Here is an 8,109-nt window from a genome sequence, read left to right as displayed (position 1 = left end):
TCTTGTTATAGTCAGACCTGGGAATTGAGCCTCGTCTGAAGATGGCTTCATTAATACCACGCAGCACAAAAGTGCAAACCAAACAAGAGGGGGACAACCAACCCAAGCTGGGAAGCCCTGGTCTAGACATGTGGGCTTTGGTACATTTCGGGTGGATAGAGAGGGGCACAAGATGCAACTCCAGTTCCAGGAGACCAGGGCTGGGCTGGGCTGGGGCTTGGAGGAGGTCACCAGGTCTGGGAGAGAGTTGGCAGGCAGGAGCTGGTAACCTGGGTGATTTATCTTTGGGTTTGTGTTAGTCATCTCTGCAGCAAGCTGAGACCAAACAGTGCCTTTCAGGCTGGAAATCAATGCTGAGTGGGTGTTCCCACGCGGGCTGAGCCTCCAAGTAGGGAGATGGAAGTGGACTGTGGGATGCGCAGCAAGGTAAGCCGCTCTTCTTAAAGGAGAAAGTGAGGAGCCGCGAAATTATACCAAGAGTTATCAGCCTCTGCTTCGGGTGGAAGTCTTTTGGGGCCAACAAGGTGGTATTTCACAATAAAAACTAAGCTAATAAGGAGGTGAATATCCCTATAGGTAAGACTAGGCTAATTTCCCAAAGAGTAGGATTAACACCCGTGTTGATAGAATACTATGTATCCTTTCCCTATCCCATACTTAGAGGAATACTATGTATCCCTTCTCTATCTTATATTTACTGCAGTCTTTGGAAAAAAAGAAATTTGTTATTGTACCCAGGGGTGTTTGTTTTCAGGTCATGCAGGGAAAAGCAGATTGTAACATTTGTTCTGGAGAGAGCAGAAAGAGTGGAAACAGTTCATCATGCCCCTCCCTCAACACACAGGCGTTGTTCTCGGCTGAGAACCCATCCACTCATTGAATGGTGGGACCAAGAAGAAAATGGTTGAGTCTTGCTCCTTCCTGTGATGGCTAATCTTCATTGTCAAGCTGATTGGTTTAGGATCACCATGGAAACATGCCTCTGGGTGTGTCCATGAGTGTGTTGGCAGAAAGGTTAAACTGAAGAGAGAAGACCTACCTTGAGTATGAGAAGGCTCATCCCTGTGGCTGAGGGCTCAGGTGAGTAAAAAAGGAGATAGTAAATGGAGTACCACCATTCAGCTCTCTCTGCTTTCTGACTGTGGGTGTAATGTGACCAAATGCCTCCACATGCTGACTGCCCTGCTATCCCCACCACGATAGACTGTGTCTCCTTGAACTAAAAGCCAAAATAAACGCTTCCCACCTTGTGTTGCTTCTTGCCTGGTATTTTGGTCAGAGCAATGAGAAAGGTAACTAGTCCACCATGGGAGGGGAAGAACAGCCCAGCTGTGGTGGTTTGAGTGAGAATGGTCTCCAGGGATGAATATGTTTGAATACTTGGTCACCAGCTTGTGGAAGGGTTTGGAAAGAGTGTGGAGGAGGTGTGTTACTGGAGCAGGCAAGCTTTGAGGTTTCAAAAGCCCACACCATTTTTAGTTAGCTCTCTCTACCTTGTGGTTATGGATCAAGCTGTGAGCTCTCACCTGTGCCTGCTGCCATGGTTTTTGCTCTGCCACCAAGACGCTAACCCTCTAAAACAGTAGGCTCAGTTAAGTCTTCCTTTTGTAAGTTGTTTTGGTTATGATTTTTTATCATGGCAATAGAAACGTATCTAATACATCAGCAGAGGACGGGCTTTTTAAAAAATATTTATTTATTCTGTATACAATATTCTGTCTGCATGTATGCCTGCAGGCCATAAGAGGGCACCAGACCTCATTTCAGATGGTTGTGAGCCACCATGTGGTTGCTGGGAATTGAACTCAGGACCTTTGGAAGAGCAGGCAAAGCTCTTACCCACTGAGCCATCTCTCCAGCCCCGAGGACAGGCTTTGAAGGAAGAGGCAGAAGGGATGGAGTGAGACAAAAATTTGGGAGAGCGAGGGATGCTCACTAGGTCCTTGTCTTCCTTATATGCAAACATAGAATCTGTCATTGATCAGAGGACCTACTGTATTCTAAGTTCCTTTGCACAGAGGTCTCATTTAACTCTCATAATAATATTAAGAAGGCACCAAAGGATGAAAAAGTTCTCTGATACTGAGAGGTGGTAGCAAATACTTAGAATCCCAGCACTTGGGAGGCTGAGACAGGAAGAGCACATGGTTTGTTTTGTTTATCTTTTTATTGATTCTTTATGAATTTTACATCCTGCACCCCACTCCTACTCATCTTCCCATCCTTCCATATCTGCCCTCTGCCTTTGCAGCCTTCCCCCCACAAAAGGAAAGAAAACAAATCTCGCCATGGATGCTGCACTGTGTCACTGTGTTTCACACAGCTTTACCTGCAAATGTTCATCGCTATGAACGAGTCATTGGTATTGTTTGAGGCCCCTGGCATCTGTTACTCGATTATCAATTCTGGGTTATCAATACTGGATTATCAATACCAGGACTCCTCTTTGATATCCTGTTGTTTTGTGTCATGAGGTTCCACAGCTTTGGTTCTGCAGGACCGGTCCCTTCACATGCTTCAGCGGTTCCTAAATGGGGTAGGTGTTGGGGTGGGCCAACTCAAAGCCTTGGATCTGCACTTGAGTGGTAGCTGAGTTAGTCAGCCTGCTCACTCTCTTGTGCCTGTACCACCAGGGCCAGCTATCTCACTCTACCCAGGCAAGGGACGTGGCAGGTCTCCTACATCTATGACACCAGGGCCATCTCTCCCATGCTCCTGCCTTCAGGGCCCAGCTCTCCCACACCTATGCTACCAGGGCTAGCTCTACTGTGCTGCCTAGGTGAGGTGCGGCCCCACCCCCACCACAGGAAGGGGCAGGGCCAGCTCTTCCACGAGAAGAGCACAAGAAGTGGTTAAGGCCAACAGGGGTATGTAGTGAGATACCTATCTCAAAAAAAAGTTCCTGTGACTTGTCCAAGGTGATTCCATTAGTCACTGGTGGATCCCAGCTCTGTCTCAGGCTAGAGCTCAGGCTTCCCACAGTGTACACCTGGTCCTAGGAAACAGGGTGGGGACATGTGAATTGACATTCTCTGAAGAAGCTGTATCTAAAGATCCAGTGAACTGTTTGGCTTTGGCCTTGACCTTGGAGACTGTTGTGGCAGTGGAAATATGGAATGCTATAGGTAGGGCCAAGTCAAAATTACCTGGGATTATTTTAGGGCCTCTTGTAGCCAATTACTTTAACTTTTCTATGTGACCTAACTCTTTTAGGACTGAGAGATAAATTCCTCAGAATGCTTTATGGGGCTTAACCTCCACGAAGCCTAAAGCGGACAGTGCGGTCAGATATCATCTGAAGCCCACAGAGGAGGGTTATGGTTTCTTAACTGGACTTTTTATGGAAAAAGCCTAAGCCCCAACAGCATCCTCAGAATGCTGACTGGGCCGCCCATCATCACAGACGCTCGGTAGAGAGATGATTAAAGCGGTGAGAAGAGATTTGGTTGTGGGGATGCTGGGAGGTGCGACCAATAGAGGGGTCTAGAGACAGCAACTTCAGGCTGAAGTAGAGAAAAAAATAGGGTACGTTCTGAATAATTAAGCAGTCTTGGTCAAGTTGTGGTCTTGTTGACTACTGCCTCTTTTCTGGCTGTGCAAGGTGGTCTTGAAGTTGTCCCTGCCCTCGTTGCTTGATGGGAAGGAACAACCTGGTTCCACCTCCTCAGCCTGGAGAACGGTACTCCCTTCCCCCACCCTGCCTCCATCTTGGGCACTGCTGTTCTGGGAATCCCAGGTGTGACTGGAGAAAAGGTTAAGGGTAATAATGACTCATCTCTGCATTTTCTGCCACAATAAGGACAGACAAGACACAGAAACCAAGACACTGGTGTCAGGTGTTTGTCCTGCTTTAGTTACTGTTGTCATCTAGGGCCACCCCGTCTTGTAAAGCTTGTCCACTCTTGCTGAACTGTGACAATTGCAGAGACTGAAGTAATTTGATTCCTCGAGCTAAGCAACTTCCTTCTGCCCTCCCAACCCTATCAACCCCTAGCAATGCCTTGCCTGGAAAGATGTTTATCCATCACTTGACACCCTTAAACTGCCATTCCCTGGTTACCCCTAGCAACGACCAACAGTGAGCCAAAAAAGGAAACTTCAATCTCCTTTCTCTAAATCCTATAAGAAAGGGCTTCTACTCTTGTCACAGGGGCCTGGGCTCCCCTACGGGGTCCTGCCATGCTTGTCTATCTGCCTGTCTGTGGAGTAAATAACTCGTCTAGTAATTCTCTTACCCAAAGGGACAGTCTGCCTCAGTGTCCCCCTCGAACCCCAAACCCAGAACCTTTCAAGCTTGTCAGCCTGAGTGTGGAGTGTCAATGCTTTATAGCAAAAGAGCAAAAGCAGTTTCTAAGCCCTATGAGTTTAGATACCAAGGGTCCTCCCATCTCTCGGCCCAAAGACTCATGAGTTGAGGGCTTAGCAGTTAGAGAATGGGTTTGGGGGAAGCCATTGGATCCTAAGGGCTCTGGCCTAACCAATGGCTAAATTCCTTGTATTGATAATCTGTCAGTATTATTAGGAGGTAGGAGAAAGAAGGAGGCAGGGGCTGACGGCAGGAAGTAGATCACTAGGGGCACGCCCTGGAAAGATGTCTCTTTGCTTCCTGCAGGCTGTGAGGTGAACAGCTCTGCTTGTCTAGGGCCTGCTGCCACTATGGTGTTCTCGTCCCCTCAGGCCCAAAGCCACCCAGCCATCCAGCCATGGCCTATAATGTCTGCATCTGAGCATCACCTCCAATTGAGTGGCTTATGCCAGGGGTTTGTCACAGTGACAGAAAGGTGATGGAGAGAGACTCCTCCAATCCACTGCCACCAGCCGACCTGATGCTCCCACCCTGCAACTGAGGAGCGAAGCCACTGATCTGTGGCTTTCTCTTGTTCGTATCTATTAAAGTGGCTCAGAAGGACTTCCATGTGTGTTCCTGGATCATCATCCCTCACGGCATAGAATGAATGTTTTTTCTTCTTTGTTCTAAAGTAGGATCTTTATTGGAGGACTGGGGATTGAGCACAGGGCTTTGTGTGTGCTGGGCAAACACTGTACCACTGAGCGACACCCCTGCCTCTGAGCTCGTATTTTAGGTCCACAGCAGTCACAACCTTCAGGGCTCTGCATCCTTCTAACTTTGGGTTTCCCTGGTGAAAGACTGTCACCTGCCATTAGAGGTGGGACCATATAGCCTCGTAAAGAATAGACAAACTGTTAGAAAAGGGGCAGTGGCCAAAACCAGTGGTCACCCTGCAGACCTGGATGACAGCTTCCGTTAGTCACACAGAGAAGACGAAAAAATGTGACAGTCAGTCCCTTGTTCTTTGGGGACTTGTCACATGGGTCACAGTGGTCACTGACGATTATGGCACTGGGGTGCCACATTCCAGGGTTAACAAGACTCGTTGGAAGGTGGTTCAGGACAGCAAAGGTCACAGAAGAACTGAGCTCCTTGGCATTCATCTGTCCCCTAAGTCAGAGTTCTTCAGGCAATTGTGTGTTACAGGAGAATAGGACCAAGGTAGGCCTTCCAGAGAACTACCAGGGACACCTGGGAGACAGATGTTGAAGGACCTCTGTTCATTCATTCATTCATTCATTCAGATAACATTCTGTAATATGGAGGGGGTCAGGCCTGCTTGTTTTTTTTTTTTTTGTCCCAACCAGTACCCCACAGCTGTTTAGCCCCAAAGAAAATCACACATAGGTCTCCATAAATTATAAGCTGATTGGCCCATCAACTCTAGCCTCTCACTAGCTAACTCTCACATCTTGATTAACCCATTTTTCTGATCTATGTTACCCATGTTGCTCAGTACCTTTTTTCAGTGGGGCAGATCACATCTTGCTGTTTTGGTGGTCTGGGCAGGAGTGGGAGGAATCAGCTTCCTCCTTCCTGGAATTCTCATGTTCTCATTACATCATTTTTATTTCCTGTCTGCTTTTCCCGCCTATATTTCCTGCCTGGCCAATCAGTGTTTATTTATAACATGCTTGACAGAATACGGACAATTCTCCCACAACATTCACTCTGCAAGTACTGTGTGCCAAATACATTAAGAATATAGGATCTAGGTTAGACCTTCAATATTTTAAAGTATAGCTAGACCAGAGGCATACAGCTACGTGTGAAAAGTGAGATCAAGTCCTGTGGGCTAACTTGGAGTAGGGGAAAGTGTAAAAGCACTCGGGAGACAGAGGCAGGCAGATCTCTGTGAGTTCGAGACCAGGCTGGTTTACAAGAGCTAGTTCCAGGACAGGCTCCAAAGCTACAGAGAAACCCTGTCTCCAAAAACCAAACCAAACCAAATCAAACCAAACAAAACAAAAACCCCGACAGTCCTGTGGTGCCCTGTATCACAGATCACAGGACCTGTTGCATGAGCCAGAAACTGACCTGGAGACTTAAAATCACATGCACACACAGACAGACAGAGACACGAGTACACAGGTCATCCTTGATACAAGAATTATTGTGTTTATTCTGCTCAGGGGAAGCTTCTATAGTGCTCTGGCCACGCCCCAGCTCTCGGGATCTTTCAGCTGCAGACCCACCAGAACCCACTCCGCCATCGGGGTCTCATGCTCAGAGCAGCTGCAGGCTGCTCAGAGCAGGGGAAAACAAGCTGTTTACAAGAAATTCAGGGCCTGGGGGTCGACAGCCCCCAACAGCTCCCGACAGGAAAGCCAGACAGAACTCTTGAAAAAGGTAGTGTTTATGCTGACTCCTGAGAACCAATGGGCATGAGGCTTAGTGAGAGGTGGGCAGACAGAGAGGTGAGCTTTCCCAGGTAGAGGAAACAACATGGATGAAGACCCAACCCACAAGGGAGCAAGAACATGATAGGCCTAGTTCTCCCCACCGACTGAAAGCCCCTATCAGGCTGTGTCAAGGAAAGCCTTGTGAACTTTGTCCAGACATGTGGACTTTGCGGGCAAGGTGCAGCCATTGATGGGCCTTGAGAACAGGAGCATCAAGATCAGACTATGGATTTAAGCCACTCTGGCTGAGATGTGGAAGGCTCTTTGGAGGTAGACCAGTTACACAGCTATTCAAGTTTTCTAAGGAAGAAATAACATTGCTTGGCCTTCAGGTAGGACATTCACAACCAGGGGAAAACCTTTTGGTGCTGTTTGGAGCCAAGATTTCCTTTGCCATTGTTCATGGATCAGGGTACACCTATAAGTGACAGTGTGGGCAGGAGTCTAAACTGGAATAGCTCAGAGGGATGTGGTACCTCACACTTGTAATCCCAGCACTTGGGAGGCTGATACAGGAAGATTGGAAGTTCAAGGCCAGTCTGGGTTACATAGGGATACCCTGCTTCAAAAATCAGAGCAGTATCATAACTAGAGGTGGTTCTAGAAGAGACCAGAAATTCTATCAGATGTAGAAAAGTCAAGTAGATATCCTTGGGCTAAGGCCTCAGACGCTCAGCAGCATAGCCAGGCAGGAAGCACAGGTGAGTCCAGGATGAGACCATCAGAACCAGGACATGGGGATCCATGAGTTTCCATCTCTGCTGTTTTGTCAGTTCTTGTGATTTTATTATTTCTTTAGATCTGTCATTTCAACCCCCTTTGCCTCTATTATTTTCAGTGGAAATTGGTAATATGAATTTTTGAAAATGCAAAGGGTGGTTGCTTGTTTTGATGAGGTTGATATGGTAGATGTTGGGGCGGCGTCTATGTCTTACTTGGTAGGAGAAAGTTTATAGAGGAGGGGTTGGACTGAGGTGGTTCCGCTGGAGAAAATAAATGAATCGATTTGTTCACTACTTATTTTTTTTTTTTTAAGGCAGGGTCTTACTTCTAGCTGGTCGGAACTCACTATGTAGACCTGGTTGGCTTTGAACTCGCAGGGACCCACCCTACCTTCCAAGTGCTAGGATTAAAGAAAGACATTCACTGCTACACCTGCTTCACAAATTCTTTTAAACCTCTCCTTTCAAGAGGTGAGGTAAAGTTCTTGTCCCCTGAAATACAGGTTAGGTTGAGCAGCGTGTTTCTCGTGACCTTCTAGAATATGGTGGAGCTGACAGTGTGTAAGCCCCGAGGAGAGGTTATCAGTGACATTTCTCACGGCTCCCCTCAGATGATTTGCTCAGGGGAAGCCAG

General features: G+C 47.4%; 1 long non-coding RNA gene across 1 annotated transcript; it reads left to right on the top strand.

Moving 5' to 3' along the window:
- The first annotated feature begins 238 nt into the window (after positions 1-238).
- LOC126510792 (uncharacterized) lies at positions 239-2,419 on the top strand. The gene is made up of 3 exons (XR_007594498.1): positions 239-426; positions 845-1,080; positions 2,252-2,419. It is a non-coding gene; the product is annotated as an uncharacterized lncRNA (long non-coding RNA).
- The last annotated feature ends 5,690 nt before the right edge of the window (positions 2,420-8,109 follow it).

Source organism: Alexandromys fortis, unplaced genomic scaffold (assembly GCF_014885135.2).
Source record: "Alexandromys fortis isolate MF-2015 unplaced genomic scaffold, M_Fortis_MF-2015_v1.1 scaffold_78, whole genome shotgun sequence".
Classification (NCBI taxonomy): Eukaryota; Metazoa; Chordata; class Mammalia; order Rodentia; family Cricetidae; genus Alexandromys; species Alexandromys fortis.
Note: the sequence above shows the minus strand (reverse complement) of the source record. Positions and strands in the feature narration are given on the sequence as shown.